At 39.5% G+C, this 25419-nt stretch overlaps 1 long non-coding RNA gene across 1 annotated transcript in view; it reads right to left on the reverse strand.

The window, feature by feature from the left end:
- Positions 1-6923: 6923 nt before the first annotated feature.
- LOC125934842 (uncharacterized) overlaps positions 6924-25419 on the reverse strand; it is a 67946-nt gene continuing 49450 nt past the window's right edge. The window contains exon 4 of the long non-coding RNA XR_007461540.1: positions 6924-8766. This is a non-coding gene — a long non-coding RNA (uncharacterized LOC125934842). The remainder of the gene's footprint in view (positions 8767-25419) is intronic.

Raw genomic sequence — 25419 nt, forward strand, 5'->3', positions numbered from 1 at the left:
TCGCAGGAAGAATGTACAGTAATGTTTGGGCCTTTCCAAATATACAAATATACCCAGCATTTGCTGTCCCTGGAACCAGAGATAAGTTCACTCCTTGAGAAAAGCCAAGTAATATAAACCCACCTAAGAATATATCAGGGCTGGGCACCTGGGTGGCTCAGTTGGTTAAGCATCTGACTCTTGACTTCAGCTCAGGTCATGATCTACAGTTTGTGAATTCAAGCTGACAGCAGGGAGCCTGCTTGGGATTCTCACTCCCTCTCTCTGCCCCTCCCAGGCTCATGCTCTCTATCTCAAAATAATTTTTAAAAATTATTAAAATTAAAAAAAAAAATACATCAGGGCTGAGAAGAAAGGAGAATGGGGAGAAGCAAATACAAATTATCAGGCCTTGTTGATAATACCTCCTTGCTTATAGGTATAAACCCAGACTTTGGTGGTGACCCAGAAACACAACAAGGTGGTTCTGATAGACTATTTGTATTTCAATACATGTCTCCCCCTTGCTGGGAGACTCCCAAGTTTTTCCACTGGGCCCATATCCACTTTAAGTGGCCGTGCAGAGTAATACCATAAAACAAAGAACAAGAGAACAACCTTCTCCCACAAACTAAAGTCTCCATGGTTCTACATGAGGCACTTTAAAGAAATAAATAGAATAAGATGTGAAGCATCTTTGTCTACAGAAGCATTAGGGTCAAGTGGCATTTCTTCCTTTCCCTGCTTCCCCTTAGAAGTTGAAAGAATGCAGCTACTGGAGCACACGGTCTACTAGTCAATCCAGCAACAGCATGTCTGTATGGCTATTAACAGGGAGAGAAAACTATGTTAAGAATCATGACTTGGAGGTTCCGGAAGATGGCGGCGTAGGAGGACGCAGGGCTCACAGCGCGTCCGGCCGATCACTTAGATTCCACCTACACCTGCCTAAAGAACCCAGAAAACCGCCAGAGGATTAGCAGAAGGGAGTCTCAGGAGTCAAGCGCAGACTAGAGGCCCACGGAAGAGGGGCTCCTCCTGAAGTGGATCACCTAAGGAGAAGCGAGCTAAGCCTGCCCCTCCAGCCCCCGTGCACCCTGCCTACCCACCCCAGCTAATACGCCAGATCCCCAGCAACACAAGCCTGGCAGTGTGCAAGTAGCCCAGACGGGACACGCCACCCCACAGTGAATCCCGCCCCTAGGAGAGGGGAAGAGAAGGCACACACCAGTCTGACTGTGGCCCCAGCAGTGGGCTGGGGGCAGACATCGGGTCGGACTGCGGCCCCGCCCACTAACTCCAGTTATACACCACAGCACAGGGGAAGTGCACTGCAGGTCCTCACCACGCCAGGGACTCTCCAAAATGACCAAACGGAAGAATTCCCCTCAGAAGAATCTCCAGGAAATAACAACAGCTAATGAACTGATCAAAAAGGATTTAAATAATATAACAGAAAGTGAATTTAGAATAATAGTCATAAAATTAATCGCTGGGCTTGAAAACAGTATACAGGACAGCAGAGAATCTCTTGCCATAAAGATCGAGGGACTAAGGAACAGTCACGAGGAGTTGAAAAACGCTTTAAACGAAATGCAAAACAAAATGGAAACCACAATGGCTCGGCTTGAAGAGGCAGAGGAGAGAATAGGTGAACTAGAAGATAAAGTTATGGAGAAAGAGGAAGCTGAAAGAAAGAGAGATAAAAAAAATCCAGGAGTATGAGGGGAAAATTAGAGAACTAAGTGATACACTAAAAAAAAATAATATACGCATAATTGGTATCCCAGAGGAGGAAGAGAGAGGGAAAGGTGCTGAAGGGGTACTTGAAGAAATTATAGCTGAGAACTTCCCTGAACTGGGGAAGGAAAAAGGCATTGAAATCCAAGAGGCACAGAGAACTCCCTTCAGACGTAACTTGAATCGATCTTCTGCACGACATATCATAGTGAAACTGGCAAAATACAAGGATAAAGAGAAAATTCTGAAAGCAGCAAGGGATAAACGTGCCCTCACTTATAAAGGGAGACCTATAAGACTCGTGACTGATCTCTCCTTTGAAACTTGGCAGGCCAGAAAGGCTTGGCACGATATCTACAGTGTGCTAAACAGAAAAAATATGCAGCCGAGAATCCTTTATCCAGCAAGTCTGTCATTTAGAATAGAAGGAGAGATAAAGGTCTTCCCAAACAAACAAAAACTGAAGGAATTTGTCACCACGAAACCAGCCCTACAAGAGATCCTAAGGGGGATCCTGTGAGACAAAGTACCAGAGACATCACTACAAGCATAAAATATACAGACATCACAATGACTCTAAACCCATATCTTTCTATAATAACACTGAATGTAAATGGATTAAATGCGCCAACTAAAAGACATAGGGTATCAGAATGGATAAAAAAACAAGACCCATCTATTTGCTGTCTACAAGAGACTCATTTTAGATCTGAGGACACCTTTAGATTGAGAGTGAGGGGATGGAGAACTATTTATCATGCTCCTGGAAGCCAAAAGAAAGCTGGAGTAGCCATACTTATATCAGACAAACTAGACTTTAAATTAAAGGCTGTAACAAGAGATGAAGAAGGGCATTATATAATAATCACAGGGTCTATCCACCAGGAAGAGCTAACTATTATAAATGTCTATGCGCCAAATACCCGAGCCCCCAGATATATAAAACAATTACTCATAAACATAAGCAACCTTATTGATAAGAATGTGGTCATTGCAGGGGACTTTAACACCCCACTTACAGAAATGGATAGATCATCTAGACACACAGTCAATAAAGAAACAAGGGCCCTGAATGATACATTGGATCAGATGGACTTGACAGATATATTTAGAACTCTGCATCCCAAAGCAACAGAATATACTTTCTTCTCGAGTGCACATGGAACATTCTCCAAGATAGATCATATACTGGGTCACAAAACAGCCCTTCATAAGTTTACAAGAATTGAAATTATACCATGCATACTTTCAGACCACAATGCTATGAAGCTTGAAATCAACCACAGGAAAAAGTCTGGAAAACCTCCAAAAGCATGGAGGTTAAAGAACACCCTACTAACGAATGAGTGGGTCAACCAGGCAATTAGAGAAGAAATTAAAATATATATGGAAACAAACGAAAATGAAAATACAACAATCCAAACGCTTTGGGATGCAGCGAAGGCAGTCCTGAGAGGAAAATACATTGCAATCCAGGCCTATCTCAAGAAACAAGAAAAATCCCAAATACAAAACCTAACAGCACACCTAAAGGAAATAGAAGCAGAACAGCAAAGGCAGCCTAAACCCAGCAGAAGAAGAGAAATAATAAAGATCAGAGCAGAAATAAACAATATAGAATCTAAAAAAACTGTAGAGCAGATCAACGAAACCAAGAGTTGGTTTTTTGAAAAAATAAACAAAATTGACAAACCTCTAGCCAGGCTTCTCAAAAAGAAAAGGGAGATGACCCAAATAGATAAAATCATGAATGAAAATGGAATGATTACAACCAATCCCTCAGAGATACAAACAATTATCAGGGAATACTATGAAAAATTATATGCCAGCAAATTGGACAACCTGGAAGAAATGGACAAATTTCTAAACACCCACACTCTTCCAAAACTCAATCAGGAGGAAATAGAAAGCTTGAACAGACCCATAACCAGTGAAGAAATTGAATCGGTTATCAAAAATCTCCCAACAAATAAGAGTCCAGGACCAGATGGCTTCCCAGGGGAGTTCTACCAGACATTTAAAGCAGAGATAATACCTATCCTTCTCAAGCTATTCCAAGAAATAGAAAGGGAAGGAAAACTTCCAGACTCATTCTATGAAGCCAGTATTACTTTGATTCCTAAACCAGACAGAGACCCAGTAAAAAAAGAGAACTACAGGCCAATATCCCTGATGAATATGGATGCAAAAATTCTTAATAAGATACTAGCAAATCGAATTCAACAGCATATAAAAAGAATTATTCACCATGATCAAGTGGGATTCATTCCTGGGATGCAGGGCTGGTTCAACATTCGCAAATCGATCAACGTGATACATCACATTAACAAAAAAAAAGAGAAGAACCATATGATCCTGTCAATCGATGCAGAAAAGGCCTTTGACAAAATCCAGCACCCTTTCTTAATAAAAACCCTTGAGAAAGTCGGGATAGAAGGAACATACTTAAAGATCATAAAGGCCATTTATGAAAAGCCCACAGCTAACATCATCCTCAACGGGGAAAAACTGAGAGCTTTTTCCCTGAGATCAGGAACACGACAGGGATGCCCACTCTCACCGCAGTTGTTTAATATAGTGCTGGAAGTTCTAGCATCAGCAATCAGACAACAAAAGGAAATCAAAGGCATCAAAATTGGCAAAGATGAAGTCAAGCTTTCGCTTTTTGCAGATGACATGATATTATACATGGAAAATCCGATAGACTCCACCAAAAGTCTGCTAGAACTGATACATGAATTCAGCAAAGTTGCAGGATACAAAATCAATGTGCAGAAATCAGTTGCATTCTTATACACTAACAATGAAGCAACAGAAAGACAAATGAAGAAACTGATCCCATTCACAATTGCACCAAGAAGCATAAAATACCTAGGAATAAATCTAACCAAAGATGTAAAAGATCTGTATGCTGAAAACTATCGAAAGCTTATGCAGGTAATTGAAGAAGATATAAAGAAATGGAAAGACATTCCCTGCTCATGGATTGGAAGAATAAATATTGTCAAAATGTCAATACTACCCAAAGCTATCTACACATTCAATGCAATCCCAATCAAAATTGCACCAGCATTCTTCTCGAAACTAGAACAAGCAATCCTAAAATTCATATGGAACCACAAAAGGCCCCGAATAGCCAAAGTCATTTTGAAGAAGAAGACCAAAGCAGGAGGCATCACAATCCCAGACTTTAGCCTCTACTACAAAGCTGTCATCATCAAGACAGCATGGTATTGGCACAAAAACAGACACATAGACCAATGGAATAGAATAGAAACCCCAGAACTAGACCCACAAACGTATGGCCAACTCATCTTTGACAAAGCAGGAAAGAACATCCAATGGAAAAAAGACAGTCTCTTTAACAAATGGTGCTGGGAGAACTGGACAGCAACATGCAGAAGGTTGAAACTAGACCACTTTCTCACACCATTCACAAAAATAAACTCAAAATGGATAAAGGACCTGAAGGTGAGACAGGAAACCATCAAAACCTTAGAGGAGAAAGCAGGAAAAGACCTCTCTGACCTCAGCCGTAGCAATCTCTTACTCGGCACATCCCCAAAGGCAAGGGAATTAAAAGCAAAAGTGAATTACTGGGACCTTATGAAGATAAAAAGCTTCTGCACAGCAAAGGAAACAACCAACAAAACTAAAAGGCAACCAACGGAATGGGAAAAGATATTTGCAAATGACACATCGGACAAAGGGCTAGTATCCAAAATCTATAAAGAGCTCATCAAACTCCACACCCGAAAAACAAATAACCCAGTGAAGAAATGGGCAGAAAACATGAATAGACACTTCTCTAAAGAAGACATCCGGATGGCCAACAGGCACATGAAAAGATGCTCAACGTCGCTCCTTATCAGGGAAATACAAATCAAAACCACACTCAGATACCACCTCATGCCAGTCAGAGTGGCCAAAATGAAGAAATCAGGAGACTATAGATGCTGGAGAGGATGTGGAGAAACAGGAACCCTCTTGCACTGTTGGTGGGAATGCAAATTGGTGCAGCCGCTCTGGAAAGCAGTGTGGAGGTTCCTCAGAAAATTAAAAATAGACCTACCCTATGACCCAGCAATAGCACTGCTAGGAATTTATCCAAGGGATACAGGAGTACTGATGCATAGGGGCACCTGTACCCCAATGTTTATAGCAGCACTCTCAACAATAGCCAAATTATGGAAAGAGCCTAAATGTCCATCAACTGATGAATGGATAAAGAAATTGTGGTTTATATACACAATGGAATACTACGTGGCAATGAGAAAAAATGAAATATGGCCTTTTGTAGCAACATGGATGGAACTGGAGAGTGTGATGCTAAGTGAAATAAGCCATACAGAGAAAGACAGATACCATATGGTTTCACTCTTATGTGGATCCTGAGAAACATAACAGAAACCCATGGGGGAGTGGAAGGAAAGAAAAAAAAAAAAAAAGAGGTTAGAGTGGGAGAGAGCCAAAGCATAAGAGACTGTTAAAAACTGAGAACAAACTGAGGGTTGATGGGGGGTGGGAGGGAGGGCAGGGTGGGTGATGGGTATTGAGGAGGGCACCTTTTGGGATGAGCACTGGGTGTTGTATGGAAACCAATTTGACAGTAAATTTCATATATTAAAAAATAAAAAAATAATAAAAAAAAAAAGAAGACTACTACTGGACCATTTTATATGATACCTTGTACTCATGACAGGTTCACTTTAGTTGCTTGATAGGAAAGCACACAATACGTACAGAAAACTCCAGTATCAATTGTCCACGGGAAGACTGTAGTCATAAAACAGGTGTGATGGTTAATTTTATCTGTCAATTTCACTGGCCACAGAGTGTCCATATTAAACATTATTTCTGGGTGTGTCTGTGAGGGTGTTTCAGGATGAGGTTAACATTTCAATAGGTGGACTCAATAAAGGAGACTGCACTTTCTAAGGTGGGCGGGCATTATCCAATCCACAGAGGGCTTAAATAGAGCAAAAGGGAGAAGGAAAAATTCACCCCTTTTTTCATCTGCCTCACTGCTTGAATTGGGACATCTCATCTCATCTTCTTCAGTCCTTGGGCTGGGATTTACACCACTAGCTCCCTGGTTCTCAGGCCTTCAGATGCAGACTGAATTACAACACCAGCTTTCCGGAGTCTCCATCTTGCAGATGGCAGATGGTGGGACTTCTGAGCCCCCATAATCACACGAGCCAATTCTTCATAATAAATCTCTCTCCCCCACCACTCTATCTCAATATCTATCTGTACACACACATACACACACAAATTATATTTATACATACATACGTGTGTGTGTGTGTGTGTGAGTGTGAGTGTGTGTGTGTGTGTGTGTGTGTGTGTATCCTGTTAATTCTGTTTCTCTGATGAACATTAAGACCCAGGACTACACATCTACTAAATATCATGCAAAGCGTTTGGGAAAAAATTATTAGTCCTACTCTAAATTAGATCTCTTATGATATTGAAAATTCTACAAGTTCCAGTTTGGATGTAGAGCCAATAGTAGTCACATACCCAGTCCAGAACCTTCATCGAGCATTTCCAAAGTCCTCAGAACAACTGTGACTCTTTTCACTAAGTCAGTGCACTATCTAGTTAGACTGGACCTTAGCAAGAACCATCAACTGAAAACAAAAAGAATTCAAAGATGCTTCCTGTTCAGATGCTGGCCTTCAAAGTATAATGTGCTTTGGCCAAGATATTTAAGTGCTTTATTTAAAACGCTGACAATCACAAAAATTTGAAATGACCCCTATTTGCAAATTTGTCTTGCATACGTGAATTTTTAAAATTTTATTGTTCAGTATTTTGGTATATGCAAAAGAATACACGTGAAACATATATGTGCTCTGGATAATAAAAAAGAACACACATAAACCCAAAATCCAATTTAAGAACCAGAACCTGTTCTGGTAACAGGAGTAGACAGAATAAAAATGATAATGATTTAGGATCTTGCAATTCCTGGGGCCCCCAGTGGCTCACACGGTTAAACTTCCAACTCTTGGTTTTGGCTCAGGTCATGATCTCATGGTTTGTGGGTTTGAGCCCCACATCAGGCTCTATGCTGACAGTATGTAACCTGCTTGGGATTCTCTCTCCCTCTCTCTGTGCCATTCCCCTGTTTGATCTCTCTTTCTCTCCAAATAAATAAATAAACTGAAAAAATATATATGAAAAAAAAAAAAAAGGATCTCGCAAATTCCTGAAGGCTGTCATTGCAAACATCAGAATGCTGGGCATATCCTCAAGTAGGTGAAAATTGTTTTCTCACACTCACTTTTGCTTTCTTTATCCCTTCCAGGGGCATATGAGTTTTAAGACAAAAATGGCCAGATGAAGAAAAGCCTAATAAATCAAAGGAATGGTTCTCTATTGATGGCACTCAGACATCACTAATGGACCAGGTGGTGAGATATCTTTGCACAAGAAGCCCTCTGATACATAACCAACTGCCATCTCCAACGTATTAGGAAAACAAAAAGTTTATGGGCAAAAACTCTGTATGTGACAAGACTCTAAAACTCGGGTATCTTCAAGTTTGAACATGATGAACTGAAAGCCAAGCTAAAAAACAGACAACTCAGTTGAGTATTGTACATTCCCCTTCTCTGCAGGGAATATGTTCCAAGACCCCCAGGGCAGGCCTGGAACCACAGATACTATTGAACCCTACATCTGCTATGTTTTTTCCTATGGGTACATACTTATGATAAAGTTAAATTAATGAATTATGTGCAGTAAGAGATTAACAACAATAATAAAATAGAACTAATGATAAAATAGAACAATTACAATAGTATGTTGTAATACAACTTATGTGAAGGAGACAGAAGAAGGGCTCTTTTGCTCTTTCAAAATACCTTACTGTACTGAACTCACCTTTCTTGTAGGATGGTGTGAGATGATAAAATGCCTACGTGATGAGATGAAGTGAGGTGATGAAGCGTTAGGTTACTAGCATCAACCTTTTGACCGTGTATCAGAAAAAGGACCATCTGCCTCCAGATCGTGGTCAGTTGCCAGTAACTGAAACTGAAGAAAGCAAAACTATAGATAAGAGGGTACTACTGTATTTTAAAATCTTAATTTGCAAACTACTCTCCATAAGACAGAAATTAACACAGGGCTACAAGCTTCAGTAACTGACAGAGAGATAATACGGAGGCACAACCCTCACTCTGATTCTACACATTGTCAGTCTTTGTTGCTCAGGTGTGGATAGCAACATACTTAGATCTTTTCTTAAAGTGAACACTTCTAGATCATATGCATTGCTCTGAGTGTCTCTACTTCCCTTAACTGATGGGAAGTTCTAGTTCTACATAAAGGACACACCACTAAACTCAATTATAGCCTGTCAGTACATAGATCGCAGGGCAAAAGAAGATCCAATAGACTAGAGGCAAAATTCAGCTTGCGTGACCTGGAGAAATTTATCATCCTCATGCACTTTTCAACTTCCTCCTTCGAAACATGAGAAAACAAGACTAGATAAGTTCTTTTTCTTTTTTTTACATTTATTTATTTTTGACAGACAAAAAGAGAGAGCACGGAGGGTGGGGGGGGGGTGGTCAGAGAGAGAATGAGACACAGAACCTGAAGCAGGCTCCAGGTTCCAAGCTGCCAGCATAGAGCCCAACGCAGGGCTCCAACTCACAAACCATGAGATTATGACCTGAGCCAAAGTCGGGTGCCCAACCGATTTAGCCACCGAGGCACCCCAAGACTACATAAGTTCCTAAGTCCATTCCAATCCTAAAATTCTGAAACTGCCCTTGATTCTAACAATCTCTTTGCTAAAAGAAATGCTTTTATGATACACCACAAATTCTTCTGTGCGATCCTGGAATCTTAGAGGAAAGAGAGCTTCCCACCATGTCTGCCTTGCAATCTATTCTAATTTAATCTTTCTCTCTCCTAAATTCCAAGGGATCTGTGGTCAGATTGAATGCTACTGAACCTGAACCAATACCTAAAACAAAAAAGGAGACCACGGCAAAGAATCTAGCATCCTTATGATCAATTTTTCCCCAGCAGAAAAACAAAGTTCACTCTTTTTTGTTCCACTTGACAAACATACAATCAAGCAGTGCCTCTTCTGAAGCTTATCAGTGTGGTGAGACCACTTTCTACTGAGCCCTGTATTAAACAATAACTAATTAACTCTACTCTCAAGGCCCTTCAATTTGAAGTAATTTTATTCTACTAAGAGAAAATGTTTCTCTTGAGTCTATTCTTAGAAGTGTCAAATCTTCTTCACAATGAATACCTTTAAGCATGTTTTGAATATCAGAAAACAGGCTTTAAATACAAGTTACAGAACAGTTTCTCAATAGGTTTGGAAAAATGCGTGTTATTCCACTGAAAGTCAAATGTCTCCTTCCTTCCTTCCCCATTTCCTTCTGCATTCCAACTAAGAAGTTCATACATATTATGGAGGTGGGGTATTCCCAAGTAGCCTCTGCTGCAGGTGTGAGAGAAGACAGATCCAGCTAGCTATAAGCATTTCTCACTTGAACTTCTGCTATTTTTATATCTGGATGATTTTCCCCCAACCATGAAAATTTCAGTTCAGTTCACATAAAGAGTGAGCCACTCATTAATAATAATCAGAAAAAGAGGATGAATCCAGAATAAAGGGTGTTGCTTCTCAACCAGGCCCACCATGGTGTCACATTTAGAAAAAAAAAAAAAATTAAACTTGAAACCCATAAAAAATTGAAAGGCAATTTAAATCATTAATCCAGTCCCTTGCAAAATGCTAAAGGGATTGCTATACATTATGTTCAACAGCGCTTCCAGCCTTGTGTGTATGACAGCTCTCAGTACATCATAGCACTTGCACCAACCACTCTCCCAGTCTTACTTTTGGGCCTCCCAACAAATAGTCCAACTTCAGCCCAAACTGGATCTTCTGCCCCCTTTAGTCAGGATTTCTCTGAGTAAGCCTTTCTTCTAATATTAACTCTTCACCCATTCCCATGTAAATCTGATGCAAATTTAACCTTTCTTACTTCCTTTTGATTCCCATTTCTATCCATTACACTTTCAACCAAAGCCCAGACCCACTGCTGCCACTGACAGCAGAAGATCCTTTCTATTCAGGAGATGGGGAAGTGAGAAACTGTGAATATTCATAAACCAATGCTTTCAATCAGGTCGTAAGGAATGAACAGTGGCTGATTATGGTCTGTGAACACTTAGGATTCATTCCCATCCCTTTCTACATACTCCCTTGTTTAGATGGGGCTTAAACAATTAAGTTATTACAATTAGACGCACTGCAAGAGTTTTGGGAGTGAGGAAAAGGCCATCATCCTGCTGCTATTGCTGCTGACCAAAAGGGGCAAGGGTACTTGAGGTTGTGTTGCCAGCTCAGGATTCCCTGGTGGCACAGGCAACTGTGGCAGCAACAGAAGTCATAGCTGGAGCGGTTTCCTGGTCTTGGGATTCCAGCCACAGTCTAAACCCTTGAAATCAATAGACAAAAGGCAGTCCCTTACTTCTGTTCCTTCTAATCTCTAACTCCATATATTAAATCCTTCTAACTGAAATACCGAGAGTGGTTTCTGTGCTCTAACCTGACTCGACCAATATTAGGGGTTAATACAAGAGTTAGGGACTAATAGAGAGAGAGAGGACACAAAGATGGGGCACCTGGGTGGCTGAGTCGGTTAAGCGTCTAACTTCAGCTCAGGTCATGATCTTGCAGTTTGTGAGTTCAAGCCCCGCGATGGGCTCTGTGCTGACAGCTCAGAGCCTGGAGCATGCTTTGGATTCTGTGTCTCCTTCTATCTCTGCCTGTCCTCCGCTTATGCTGTCTTTCTCTCTCAAAAATAAACATTTAAAAATTTAAAAAAAAATAAAGAACACAAAGCAAAAGGCAAGGAAGGAAAAGTAGAGATTTTTCTGCAGGCATTTTGGGGATCAAGAAAACTGTGACAAAGTAAAATTGACATTAGCCATCAGGAAAATACAAACAAAACCACATTGAGGCAGAATTTCCTACTCACTAGGATGACTAGAATAAAATTTTAAAAATATACCTAACAAGAATTGGTGAGGATGTGGAGAAATCGGAACTCTCATACACCACAGTAAAAATGTAAAATAGTGCAGCCACTTTGGAAATCAGATGGGCAGCTCCCCAAAATGTTAAACATGGAGTTACCTTATGACCCAGCAATTCTACTTCTAGGTTTTCACTTCTAGGAGAAGTAAAAACATATAACAAAAAAAAATGTGTACATAAATACAGAAGTATTATTAATAATGTTCAAGAAGTGGAAATAATACAAATACCCATCAAGTGATAATTAGATAAATAAAATGTGGCATATCTATAACATGAAATATTATTAAGCAATAAAAGCAAGTGAACATGCATGAACTTGAAAACAGCATGCTAAGTAAAAGAAGCTAGTCACAAAAGACCACATACTCTGAGATTCTGTTTATATGAAATGTCCATATTAGGCAAATCTATAGACACTGAAAAGTAGATTAGTGGTTACCTTGGGATGGCGAGATAGGGACTCAGAGAAGGATGAATAAGGGGTGCAAGATTTCTTTGGGGAGAAATAAAAAAGTTCTAAAATTCTAATGGTGTATGCACAACCCTGAATATACTAAAGCCACCGAAGTTGCTGCAGGTACTTTGGGGATCCCGACATGGGAAAGCTGGGTAGGAATATGTTTAGTCTGAGATCAGTGGGATATATTTATGTGGTTTACAGTCATCTCCATGCATCTCTTGCACCACGTACACAATTCCACAGTGCCAGGTGCCATAGGCCACATATCCGTCTAGCCTTCCCAACTTATGTGTCCTCTTTCCCCCTCAAAGCTCTCCTTAAACAAAGCATTCCAGAAGAGCTGATGTATCTCACTCTGTCTCTATAGAAAGCTAGATTATAAAATTGTCATAAAAATGCAAGCAGAAGTACGCAGCCAAAATGGGTCGTGCAGTTTAACAGTAGTATCGCATTATTTTCCAAATTATGGGAGGTTTAGAGTATTGGCCAGCTTTTCTTAAATGTGTTACTTCCCTTGATTTTTTTCTCTTGTTCTAAATAAGCATCCATATCTAATCAGTACCTAACAGTGTGTTTTTAAGTATAAAACTCACTTTTATTTTTTTTTAACTTTATTTATTTATTCTGAGAGAGAGACAGAGAGAGCACTCAGGGGAAGGGCAGAGAGAAAGAGAGAATCCCAAGTAGGCTCAGCACTGTCAGTACAGAGCCCAATGCAGGGCTCAATCCCATGAACCATGAGATCATGACCTGAGCCGAAACCGAGAGTCAGATGCTTAACCAACTGAGCTACCTAGGTGTCCCAGTGTATATTCTTCTTCTAAAAGAGAGTCCCCCAAACTATCTCTTCCTCAACCACAAATTCTTCTGCCATGAAACTTTAAAGAATATGGTTCACATGGTAGTAGATGCTATACACTTTTGTGATATAATTACTCATGTGTCCAAACAGCATATATAAAAATATTCTCAGAATTTTAACCTGAAATTCCAGTATCATGGAGAATATTTTAGTTAAAGTTTCAAATGGGTAAAGGAACTTAATTTTAAAACTACACTGAAAAGAATTTAGGGAGATAGATAGATAGATAAATAGAATGAGTGACTTGGGTTCCCACCTCACTCTATACACAAAAACAGTTCAAATTGATGTGATAGATTAAAATGTTAAAATAAATAAAACAATTTTAAAAATTAAAATTTTTAAACATCAAAATAAAACCTTAATAATGTTACCTAAAAATGCATGTAAGTACTTTCTAAATTCTCTAAATTTGACTCCAAAACTAGAAATCATAAACAAAAATAATTAGTAATTTGACTACAGAAAACTTTTAGAAGGTCTATATAACCAAAATATAAACCATGTAACAAGATTACAGGCAAACCATAGACTGAAGAAAATACTTGCAATATATATGGCAAAAAGTTAACCTCTGTAAGCTCTAAAAAATAACCACAATTTAAAAACTAAAAGACTAATGCTCCAAAAGATATATGTATATGTGCTGCCAAAGTGAGCACATCTCCAAAAGACATAAGAACAGAGCATATGAATAGGAAATTGACAGAAGAGAAAATCCCAGGATACAGAGGAAAAAATTAATGCAAATTAAAGAAACCATGACATACCACTTTTCACCCATTAGACTGTTTTGTTTTGTTTTGTTTTCCCCCTAGGAGCTAAGAATATCCACATTTGGAGAGGGAGGAGAAAAAGGGACATGCTTAGATCTTTATAGAGGGCAATTTTACTCTGCATATCAAAAATTTTCACATGTATATGCATTTTGATCCAGTAATTTTATTCCTAAAGATGAATTCTAAGCAAGTATTGTTTATAAATTTTTTTTTAATTGTACAACAGCCAAAAATCCATCAGAGACTAGTTAAATAAACTATGGTCCTTATAATGGAATATAATGTATGCCGTAGGAAACGTATATTGTAAAAGAACATCTACTGACCTAAAGGCTAGATGCTATTACTTACTGGAAAAGTTATATTATACAAATACATGGAGAATACAATTCTTATAATCAGAGACCATTCATGATAATAGCAGTAATAACAGCTGACATCTATAAATACTCATTACATGTTTAGCATTGTTTCAAATCCATTGCATATATTAATTACCTCATTTAATTTTCACAACAATGCTATGACGCAGATACTATTTCTGTCTGTATTTTATAATTGGGGAAAATGAGGCACAAAGAAAACAAGTAACTTGCCCAAGGTGAAATCAGCACTTGGACACAGGTGACCCAGACTCCATCTCTAACACTCTTAACCACAATGCTAATTGTTAAGTTATACAATTATTAGACTAGAGGAATAGAATAGATTAACTGTCAGTTTTTAGTATGAAATTCCTCCCAAATAACGTTTACTACGTTAATAACATTTACTTCTGAGGAATATGATTATGGGTGATATTTATTTTCTTATGGTTATTACCTTTATTTTCTAAATTTTCAACAAGAAATGTAAACTTTCATTAAGAGGAAGGAGATATATGTTCTTACAACACATTCTTTCCATTCCCCTCCTATCAATAGGTAAGAAGATAATTGTTCTAAAAACCACCCCTATTTCCACCAAAAAAGAGACCATTCAGAGAAAGCCAAAGTATTATTTTAAGTATTTGCTACCTAATCTTCAAAGCAAGGAAGTTCGCCCTTCTGGATTTCAGTGTTCTCTTTCACATAAAGAAGTAAAGGGGAACACAGTGCCAATGGAACTGGAGAAGTGAGTCAGGGACACGGTTTTAATCTGTCATGAGCTAGTAAAAAACTCCGGCTCCTACAGAAGTTGTTTTATTTATTCATTCATTCTAAAACTTAAATTTAGAAGTTTAGAAATTCTATTAAATTCAAAATGGATCAAAGGGCCAGATGTTGCAGCCAGGATGACTAATCAAACAGAGCCTGGGTAATGTGCACTCCACGCCTTGCTCGATGGGAAGTAATTACTCTAACATTAGCTTTACAGTGTTTAAACAACCATTTCATTATATTTTTTTCTACACTGATTAAATTTTCTCGGCATTTCTAATGCATCATTACATCTGCATTGCATTTAGATAATGTACAGCATTGCTACCCATTAAAAAGTCCCTATTTTCTTTCATCACCTTAATAAATCCAATTTGGCTTTATTTGCATAAAGTTTGATAAAGAGTGATTAGTCCTCTTATGAATAGCATAACTTGGATGGAAACATCCCATCTATCACTTGGCCAAAACAGTTGTTCACCAAGTTTTAAGTGGACCCCCAAGCATAGCCACCTAAAAGCCATGTGGGGTAAAAGAAAACTTGTAGCATAAATGCCATTGGAGAATTACTGTCCATGCTTTCTATGACTGCTGAGGGGTGGATATGATAATCATGGGACCATCTAAGGCACTCTGCCTCTTGTTCCTAAATATATAGCCCGAGGAATTACATTAGAGAACAACAACATCAAGAATAACAAACTCACATTTCTAGCCTTCTACTTCAATATTCACATTCACCCTTAACACATGGTTAGAAACTCAGGACATTTTAGCCCTTGCCCAAGTAAATGGACTGGAAAGTAATCTCAGGAAGAAGATATTAGCCAAGATGAAAACCTCAGCTAGGGTATCAGATATGCCAGGCAATCACTTATCGAAACTCAAACCGTGCTAAGTTGTCAGAACTTTTTTAAGCATTGCAAATAAATGGATCTTGTTGGTGAACTATTATGCGGTGACATTGATTCAACCTTTTGAACTTAGAGTTTTGATAACAGAAACTCAAAACCACTAAACAAGTGCCTTTGGAAATGAGAACTGGAAAGTAGGGGGTCCTAAAGAAAAAGAGAAAAGCAACTGAAGTCAATTCCCATATTCCACATGTGCACTAGAGATACTGATACTGGAATGAAGTGGAGAGAGTAACCCCCCAGCTAATTCTTGTGACAGAATGAAGCATCACAAAAACAAATCCCACCAAGTGTTTGGATTCTCCCTCACGAGTTAATGACTCACTGTTCAATTCTATGTTGCTATTCATGTGCCAAAACATAAACCACCGGCTTGTACTTCCATGGTGGGAAAACACTGTATTACAGAATTTACTAAAACCAAGTTCAAAGACATGCATTCAGAGCCCTGAACCTTCCCCTCCCACACATCTCTCTCTTCTGTTCTCCCTTCTCCACTACTGCCCCCAGTTCTTAAGGACCCCTTTGGGGCCTCTGTCTACAACTCACTTCAGTGTCCTGCTCTTTCTACTCCCCTTCATCCCATCCGTGATGAACCAGGTATGAATCTTAACGTAGTGAGAATAATTACAAAGTTTTCTATTCCGTTTTGTGGAATTTAGTGTCTACTAGGCTGATGACCAGTGATGGGCAAGGGAATCAAAGACAGGTTGCATATTCTTAAATGATAAAAACTGTTACATTGAGAACTTGGCTCTAAATCTAGCCAACTAAGGAAATAATAGGGGAATCTTTAAGATATGAGAAGTCTAAAAATTACAAGAGTGATATGATTATTTTAGTTCTCCTCCGGGACAGAAAAGCTACGAATGCTACCTACTCACTGTGACTAGTGACCTCTCCAGCCCCAACACTCCTGTTTCTCTGGGATGTGTGATGATGGGCTTTGATTACAGGTGTATTATTTTCTTAGCCCTCTTGTCCCTTCTCGAATTGTCATCTTTTGTTAAAACAAAAACTTTTTTTTCTGTTTCAACCGGCTAGAATAGTAAGTGCTTTTATTTGTTCTCACTCAAATTATCCAGTGGGCAAAACCCTCATTTCAACAAAATTGACCTCATCTGTCTGTGAAGAGGAAAGGAGTAGGATTGATCAATCCACCCAGAGATGAGATTGACTGATGGCTAGATGAATGTTAACTCCCTGTGAGAAAGGCTGACCCTCCCACAAGTCTTAGGCTCTGAAATCATTCACTATTTCCCTGGATGTATCCATATTTCACATACGCAAGGACATCAACCATATCCCTTCAACTTGGATTTTACGTTGCTCTTTTGATTCTGAAGGCTACTATAGAGGATACAGAGATAAAAGAAAGTGTAACTATTCTTAAGATTACAATTGAGAATATAGATTCCATTTTTATTTAACTTATCTAATATATGAACATTTTGACAGAGCCATAGTTGAAACTTTGCACTGAAATTAGGCAGTATAATTTCAAAGATGCCTTCGGTATGTTCCAACCCAGTGGTTCTCAAACTGTGACTCAATGACCAGCAGCATTATATCACTTGAGAATTTATCGATTCTCTGGCTCCATCTCAGGTCTAGAGAATTGAAAACCTTGGGGGTGGGTCCAATAATCTGTGATTTAAACAGCTCTCCAGATAATTCAGAACAGGTCAAAATCTGAGAACCGCTGTTTAAGGCTAACAAATCTCCCAGCTGTCATTGACTACTCAGGAGTTTCTTAACAGATTATTGATTATTGGCAGACACTAAAACAGATACCTAGCCAGACACATTGATTAGCCCAGGGTTTTTGAGTTCATGGAAAAGAGTGAGAATACAGTTCCCAATTGGATTTCAAGCCAGATAAAGAGTGTGATAATGGGATCCTTAAAGAATATTCCCAGAAAGAAGGCCAGCAGCATGGGTCAAGACTGAACAGTAAGCCTGAATATTAGGGGAATCCGTGGCTCCCACTACAGTCTATAAATCTATAAGGTCACTTAGGATAGATCTATGTGGACAGGAACAGAAAAGGCTGGTTGGTTGGTCAAAGAAAGAGCCAACAGTCAATGGACCTGGAGGAGGTCGGCTCTGGCACAGGTAGCACTTAGGTTAGCCACCATGAGCTACAGAGTGACTGACAGCAGATCACTGAGCAGACTCTCTCATGCAAGAAGCTCTATTTTCCAAGGACCTTTAAAAGGAGAAGCAGGAGGCAAGAAAAGTCAGAACTCCTTGCTACTCAAGTCTCTAGGAGCTGAGCACATTGATTTCTACAGTTTTGCTGTACATCAGGTGTCATTTTTATGACTGACAGAAGGCAAGGAACATTAACAGGTATATTTTAGTGTACATATATCTAATATACATAGGAGCAAAAAAATGCAGTATTTCCCATCTCCCATTCATTGTCAAAGACCTATATTATCTCTCCTAGGCAGAATGGTTTTAAAAGGCATAAAACACAGATGTCCTCACCTTGCTTATGATAGCCTCCTCCAGGCCACCATGGCTATAGGAGCTATCCAGAAAACTTTCCTACAGAGGAGGACCTCACCTTCTCCCAAGCCACCATACCCCCTGACCTACTGGATGATCAGTGTCCATTGTCCCAATATTTCCAACTTAAATCAACCTCTACATTATTCATCCTCCCTCTGCTTTTTACTCCTACACTGTACGTGCATATGCTCTAATATGTCCTCAATGTCTCTTTCCCCAAACACCTACAACCTCAACTGTACCCAATGAAATTCACAGCCACTTATCCACAGACTCCCTTTATCCTGAACATCTTCTTTCTCTGACAACAACTTGACTAAGCCTCAAAGAAGATTGCTTCTCCTGAGGCCTTCTCAAGTGGTGGCTGTTTTTTCTCCCACAGCCCATGAACCCCTGAGTTGAAAATGTTTTATCCTTACCTACCTACCACGCCAAGACACGGCCTGTCTCCCCCCTCTCTTTGCTTCTCTGAAGCTCAAGACATACAGCTGTATCACCAGCTACTTGCTGATGTCATCTGCTGAACTTGCAGTCACCTTCCTTCATTCAGGAAAGACCACATCTGGATCAATGTGTTTTTCCCTAACATACTGTTTTTACATTCTTGGCGATCTCATTATCCATGTGTGCCAAGTTTCCTATACCCTGGACCATCAGTCCCTGAACTTCCTTCCCTCCAAAAATCTCTTCCATATCTTATCCACTTGCTCCAGACCTTGCCATCACACCACCTCCAAAATTGTGATTTAAAGTACCCACTCTCTCTGACTGTTACCTCCAGCAGTCCACAGGACTTTTTAATGTGCCTGATTTCAATCACTTCTCCTCCCTACAGGGACTTCCAATCCACTGATGGTGTTCACCCTCCCTCCATATTCTCCCATCCTCCCTAACCAGCTTAGATTCCACAGTGTAAAACTTTTATAACTTCCTTGAAAAGGCTACACCTCCTTTGCCCCCTCCCCTGGCATTGTATGTATCTGGCAAAATCTTGGAAAATCCCAACTCTCTAGATACCATGTGACTATTTCAACATAACTATTTCAGGAGAAGATCACCTAAAACAAGTCATCCTTTAAATGTATGTCCACAATTCTTGAAAGGGTTCTCATTATTAACCAGCATCCTGCCACACCTACCAAGAAAATCTGCCTTCCTACTATTTGAGTTAACCACTTCATACCTTCTCCTCTCTTCAACAAACTTCTTATTCTTCAGAGAGACAAAAAAATGAATGCAATCAGGTAAGAATGACCTATCTTCTCCTACCAAATCCATTTAAAAGTTTGTGCCTATACTTCCCTGATTTTCCTAATATAAAGAAAATGGTAGCCTTGACCCCGTCTGAGATGCCCTGACCCCATCTAGGGTCAACCCCTCCATGTGTTTGGATTCCACCCCCCCTACCCAACCCTACACAAGGATTTTAATCCCCCATGTTGCTTTAAAAAAAATGGTGGGAAGGGGGTTATCACTTTCTCCTGTATCATTTCCATCATAATTCTGTTGTATTATTTCCCATGTCAACAAATAATCCTTTCATCCATATCTCTCTGCAGCTTTGGCCTATTTCTCTCCTCCCTTCATAGAAAAGCTTTCTACAGCTATTATCTATATATTCTGATCAAGTTACTGTCCTCCATTTCATTAAAAAGGGCTTCTATCAAGGCAACCATGAATCTCTATCCTAACAAACTCCTTTTTCTGCCCTCATTTTAGTCAATCTCGCCTCTGACACAAGTGAATGCCCCCTAGATGTGAGGACACAGCAGTATTTAGCTGTGGGCCCCCTCTTCTCTGTCTACTCTCTCCATGGGTGATCCTATCTCAGAATTTCTGGTGCTACACCATTTGGTTGTATGTGCAGATGCAATGAGTCAGTCCTGGGAGGATACCAGGGAAAGACTGTAAGTCTTATAAGTCTTATAAACTTATTACAAATATTTTCTTCTCTTCAGTCAAGTTATACCAGGATATTATCTGAGTCCCATAATAGGCTGAACATCATGTGGCCCACAAAATCTCCTAGGAGATGCAGCCAAGACTTCCTCATGTTTTTTCAGAATCCTAATGGATGCATCATTACAACTCAAAAAGGCAGAAAGTATTATCAGTCTCTAGATTCAGTCCTCACATCTTTCAATCAGAGATACCCTTTATATAAGGTTTTAATAAGGATTAGACAAAGAAAGGTCAAATCAAAAATTTTGCACATTTTGGGGCGCCTGGTGGCTCAGTCAGTTTAGCGACCAACTTCAGCTCAGGTCATGATCTTACTGTTGGTGAGTTCGAGCCCCATGTCTGACTCCGTGCTGAAAGCTCAAAGCCTGGAGCCTACTTCAGATTCTGTGTCTCCTTCTCTCTCTGCCCCTCCCCTGCTCACATTCTGTCTGTCTCTCTCTCTCAAAAAATAAACATTAAAAAAAATGTTTAATTTTGCACTTATAGACACTCAAATAAATGCTCATTCCTTTGACTCTTGAAAAAGTGAATTTCAAAGAGAAAAATACCTGTGGTCAATGTGATCAGGAAAAGCTTAAAGAAACAGCTAGAATTAATATGGGTTTTGAAAACTGGATAGAATTTCAAAAGGAAGTAATAAATACATGAAAGAGAAGAACAAAATAAACATGGAGACAGATAAGTGTATGAGCTTGGCTGGGGCACAGAGTTGGAGATCAGTCTAATTTGGGAAGGATATATAAAGTGCCAGGGTTTGCTCTCATCCATCCTCATACAATCTAGAGTCCTAACGCTGCACTCGAGACTTACAGTATCTGCTGACAGGACCCCATGACACCAACTTGCCTCTCTGATCTCAGCCTGTTGCCTGTGACCATGATTCCTCCCAGCTCTTCAGCTTATCCATCCTGATTTCCTCTTCTCGCCTTCTTCTGTAGTCTTTCCAGATCACTTGTCCTGTTTAGTATTCTACCATACTCTAATCACAGCCCTCGCTGGGGTCTGCTCTGACCTAGCAACAGCCAAGCCATTCCTTTGCCTCTTCAGAAAGTGAATCCCAAAGACAAAAATATGTTTGGTCCAACAGCACAGAGACCAGTAGGGAGCAAGGGCAATGGCCCATGTTTGAGGGAAAAACTGTCTGATTTAGAATGAAAGGACAGGGATAATGGCATGCATGTGTGTAGAAAAAGACTAAAATTTTATAATTATTCTAGCAGATTAGATATAGCTCTAAAAATGAGAGTGGGCCCCTAGGAGTAGAAAAAGTGCAACAAAAATAGGGAAATAAAGAGAAGAAAGCAGGGAATGAAAATGAACTTAGCTCTGTGACACTTTGCTCGTTTTCCAATATCCAACAAATATGCAATAAATATTTGTTGACTGATTAAATAAAACAGGTTTGAGCTATGACTAGATGAAATTTTGGTTATTTGCATTACAATATATCATAATATCCAGGCCTAACTTTTTACATTTTTAATTTGAGCTCTAAAAATGCAGCTGTCATTTTTGTAGATCAAATCAGACTAACAACAACTATTTGCTACCTGGCTTTGCTCTGACTTCAACTCTTTTGGAAATGTACAAGAATATCCCATTCACTGTAGTGGGAATGTCAATGAATGTAATTGATTTCACCTGGAATACAGAGACACTCCTGCAAAGTCAGAAATCTCAAACCACTAAGCCTAGAAAAACATCTATTTTTCAATATTGAAGGAAAGGATTTCTAAATGGCAGGGCTTCACATCTCAGAATAAAAGCATCTATTCTTTCTAGGCTCAATAGCTAAATGTAAGCTGGAATCCAGAAACATTTACCAACAAGGAATGCTTAGGTTTCACCAACTTTCACCTTAGGTTAAAGTTTTATGGGGGCACCTGGGTGGCTCAGTCAGTTAAGCGTCCAACTTCGGCTCAGCTCATGATTTCACGGTGAGTTCAAGCCCCACGTTGGGCTCTATGCAGACAGCTCAGAGCCTGGAGCCAGCTTCGGATTCTGTGTCTCCCTCTCTCTCTGGCCCTCCTCCACTCACTCTCTCTCTCACTCTCTCTCTCAAAAATAAATAAAACTTTTTTTAAAAAATCTAAGTTATATGGTTGTTGTAGATTTTTGTTTGTATAGCTTTTTAAACGTAGCTCAAGTACTGGGCTTCATTTGAAGTGATGAGAAACTCAAAATAATCTTATTAAGGATTAAATTTTTAAAAGCCACATGGATTCTACTGAAAAGAAAGAAAGGAGTGAGAGAAAGGAAGGAAGGAAGAGAAGAAAGGTCTAATTAAACAAGGAAGCCATTAGACTGATGTGGCTCTAATGCTGGGGTAGCCTACTTAAGCAACCAAAATCTAAGCCTGTAAATAAATGGCTCAAGGTTAGGAAATCAAAATGCTAACGACGACCAATTACAAACAGCCAACTAGGCTCTAAGCTATAGCCAGTCAATGTCCCTTCTTTCTTTCACACTTTCTCTACATAAATATTTCCTCCTCACCACTTGTGGTTGAGCGCTGCCCAATTCCAATCGATTTTTGTTCAAATAAACTCTTAACATTTTTAATATGCCCCAGTTTATCTTTTGAAGGACGGAAAAAAAGGAAGGGAAAGAGAGAAGGGGAAGGGGGAGTGGGGAGAAAGGAAGAACTTGACAAAGCACTGCCTACAGCTGAGAGATACTGCAGGTCTGATTACAAACCATGGCAATAAAGCAGATATTGCAATAAAGTGAGTCTAATGAATTTTCTTTTTGTTTTCCAGTTATGCTTACACTGCACTATAGACCTGTTACGTGTGCAGTAGCACTATGTCTAAAAGATAATATACATACCTTAATTTAAAAATACTTCATTGCTAAAAAATGCTAACCATCATATGAGCTTTCAGGGAGTTGTAATCTTTTGTCCAGTGGAGGGTCTTACCTTGATGCTGATGGCTGCTGACCCATCAGGATGGTGGTTGCTGAAGGCTGGATGGCTGTGGCAGTTTCTTAAAATAAGACAAGAGTCAAGTTTGCTGTACTGAGTGACATTTGTTTCAGGAACAATTTCTAACAGCACATGATGCTATTTCATAGCATTTTATCCACACTAAAGCTTCCTTCAAAGTTGGAATACATCCTATCAAACCCTGCTCCTGCTTTATCAACTAAGTGTATGTCATGCTCTAAATCCTGTGTTGTCATTTCAACAATCTCCATGGTGTCTTCACCAGGAGTCAATTCCATCTCAAGAAACTACTTTCTTTGATAGTCCATAAGAAGCAACTCCTTATCCATTAAGGTTTTATCCCAAGATTATAGCAATTCAGTCATATCTTCAGGCTCCACTTCTCATTCTAGTTCTGCTATTACTACCACATCAGCAGTGATCTCCTCCACAGAGGTTCTGAACCCCTCATAGTCATCTTTGAGGGTTGAAATCAACTTCTTCCAAACTCCTGTGAATTTTGATATTTTGACCACTTCTCATGAATCATGGATGTGCTTAATGGCATCTAGAATGGGGAATCATTTACAGAAGGTTTTCAATTTCCTTTGTCCAGATCCATCAAAGGAATCACTACTTATGGGAGCTATAGCTTTACAAAAGGTATTTCATTAAGACTTGAAAATCGAAATGATTCTGAACTGCAAAATGGATGATGTGTTAGCAGGCCTGAGAACAACATAAATCTCATTGTATATCTCCATTGGAGCTCTAGGTAACCAGGTGCATTATCAATGAGTGATAATATTTTGAAAGAAATCTTTTTTTTTTTTTTTCTGAGCAATACGTCTCAACAGCAGGCTTAAAATATTCAGTAAACCTTGCAGTAAACAGATGTGCTGTAATAGAGGCTTTGTTGTTCCATTTATAGAGCACAGGCAGTGTAGATTTTGCATAATTCTTAAGGGCCCTAGGATTTTCAGAATGGTAAATGAGCAATGGCTTCAGCTTAAAGTCACCAGCATCATTAGTCCCTAACAAGAGAGTCAGCCTGTGCTTTGGAGCTTTGGAGCTTTGGAGCTTCGAAGCCAGGCACTGACTTCTCCTCTTGAGCTATGAAAGTCATAGATGGCATCTTCTTCCAATAAAGATAAGGTATTTTCTTCCAATAAAACTTCTCCATCAGCACTTGCTGCTCTACCTTCTACCTGTTAAGGAGGTGTCTTTCCTCAAACCCCGTGAGCCAACCTCTGCTACTTTCAAACTTTTCTTCTGCTGCTTCCTCACCTCTCAACCTTCATAGAATTAAAGAGAGGGCACTGCTCTGTATTTGGCTTTGGCTTAAGGGAATATTGTGGCAAGTTTGATCTGTCCAGACCACTAAAACTTTCTTCGTATCAGTAATGAGGCTGTTTGAACTTTCTTATCGCTCATGTGTTCACCGGAGCAGCACATTTCATTTCCTTCAAGAGCTTTCCCTTGGCATTTACACCTTGGCTAACTGGTGCAGGAGGCCTCGCTTTCAGCCTCCCTCAGCTTTCAACATGTCTTCCTCACTAAGCTCAACCATTTACAGCTTTTGATTTAAAAGGGAGAGACGTGAGACTCTTCCTTTCACTTGAACACTTAGAGGCTATTGTAGGGTTGTTAATTAGCCTAATTTCAATACTGTTGTGTCTCAGGGAATAGGGAAGCCTGAGGAGAGGGAAAGAGACAGGCGAGCATCTGGTCAGTGGGGCATTCAGAACACATACATTTTTATCAGTTAAGTTCACTATCTTATAAGGGTGAGGTTCGTGGTGTCCCCAAATAAATCCACTAGTGACCTCCAAAATCACTGAGTACAGATCACCACAAGCAATCTAACAATAATGAGAAAGACTTAAATACTGCGAGAATGAGCAAAATGTGAAACGGAGACATGAAATGAGCAAACACTGCTGGAAAAATGGCGTCAAAGCCTTGTTTGACACAGTTGCCACAAACCTTCAATTTGTAAGAAAGAAGAAGAAGAAGAAGAAGAAGAAGAAGAAGAAGAAGAAGAAGAAGAA

Source organism: Panthera uncia (assembly GCF_023721935.1).
Source record: "Panthera uncia isolate 11264 chromosome A1 unlocalized genomic scaffold, Puncia_PCG_1.0 HiC_scaffold_17, whole genome shotgun sequence".
Taxonomy (NCBI): Eukaryota; Metazoa; Chordata; class Mammalia; order Carnivora; family Felidae; genus Panthera; species Panthera uncia.